This window comes from Octopus bimaculoides, chromosome 17, assembly GCF_001194135.2.
Source record: "Octopus bimaculoides isolate UCB-OBI-ISO-001 chromosome 17, ASM119413v2, whole genome shotgun sequence".
NCBI lineage: Eukaryota > Metazoa > Mollusca > Cephalopoda > Octopoda > Octopodidae > Octopus > Octopus bimaculoides.
The window spans coordinates 3,577,444-3,579,115 of NC_068997.1; the positions used below are offsets into that span (position 1 = coordinate 3,577,444).

General features: G+C 35.1%; 1 protein-coding gene across 1 annotated transcript in view; it reads left to right on the forward strand.

Moving 5' to 3' along the window:
• The window catches only part of LOC106879239 (mucin-like protein), a 77,172-nt gene that overhangs the window by 23,719 nt on the left and 51,781 nt on the right, over positions 1 to 1,672 (forward strand). The gene's annotated exons all lie outside the window — the stretch shown is intronic.

The window sequence follows — 1,672 nt, forward strand, 5'->3', positions numbered from 1 at the left end:
TATATATATATATATATATATATATATATATATATCCATCTATTTCTCTATTTGTCTCTGTCTATCTATCTATCAATCTATCTCCATCTCTCTCTCCCTCTTCCTCCCCCCTCTCTCTCTCTCTGTCATCTTTCATGCTATCACATATTTTGTAAACTATGTATACTTTTATCACATTTCACCTTCTTTTCCATTCCCTTCTCTCCATCCCTTACATAAATCCCGACACAAATTATTGCTTGTCTTTGTGTTGTTCCCTTCATCGATGTCCCTGCGGCTAAGAAAAGAAATTATAATCATTAAAAGAAAAAAAAAACTAAGTTATTTCCCTTTAACTCTGACAAATTTAACTCCCTTGTTTCGTTTATTTTCTTTTATTTTGATTTGTTTTTTCCTCGTAACAAATAAACTCGTTTGAATGAAGAAAAAAGCATTAATTATTGATCAAGTGAAGTCAGCTTTCATCAGTGGTTGTGGTAGGGTATACTAGCATGAGATGGAGGGAGTGAAATAGAGAAATGGAGGAGGAAAGAAAATAATATACAGTGGATAGGGAATCATTAAAAAGATTGAGGTGAAGAAATATCGGTTCTACAAGCACGTATGCACTGTATGCATATATATTTATCTTTTACGTGTTTAGCCATTGGATTGCGACCGTTCTGGGGTACCACCTTGTTTGGTTTGGTCGGCCAAACCAACCCATAACAGGGTGTTGTGAACTGGTTGATTGACCTGGTCTATGTCCTCTGGCCTTTTGCGACGAAATCTCTTCCTGAACTCCCTCACAACCCCTCAAAGTATTCTTTGTTGACCGTCTAGCTAAAGGGAACCAGTAGATGCAGATGATATCCTTGTTGTCGAAAAAGGGGATCATCATGAGCTTCCCAGTGGATTTACATTGCATGACCTCGTGTACCAGCGAAAAACAGATGGTCGACTCGTACAAATTAATCCATAGAACTCTGTCTGGGGCAAGTCATAAGTTTCTCGAGCGTTTTTTGCCCAGGTTAGCACAAAACTTTCTTGCATAGGGAACTTCTAAACTGTCTTCACGTCCCGACTCTATTCTGAAAACTAGTCAGCTGTGACAAACAGTTGTTTACATGAAACTAGAATAAATGTTGACATGTCAGTTTTTAGATGTATCATAATGATATACTAAAATTACACCAATCTAGAACAATTATAGCTACCCCTCCTAAAAAAAGTCTCAAAATTTCTGGAATGCACTTCGAATACATACATACACATATACATACATGCATACATGTATACATACATACATACATACATACATGTGTGTGTATGTGTGTGTATGTGTACGCATGTGTCTGTGTGATTATGTATGTATGTATATATGTATGTATGTATTTATGGAGAGAGAGAGAGAGTGAGAGAGAGATAGATAGATAGGTAGGTAGATAGATAGATAGATAGATAGATAGATAGATAGATAGATAGATAGATAGATAGACAACGTCGCTAGTCAAAATATTTTCTTTGTGTATAATTTCTTGTACATAATGTTTTTACATTCTCTACACTGTTGACACTTAAATACATAATTTTTGTATAATTAAGAACAGACTTGTCCGCGAGACAAACACACGCTTTGTTATATTCCATATATTCCTGCTTAAACGGTCATATATATATATATATATATATA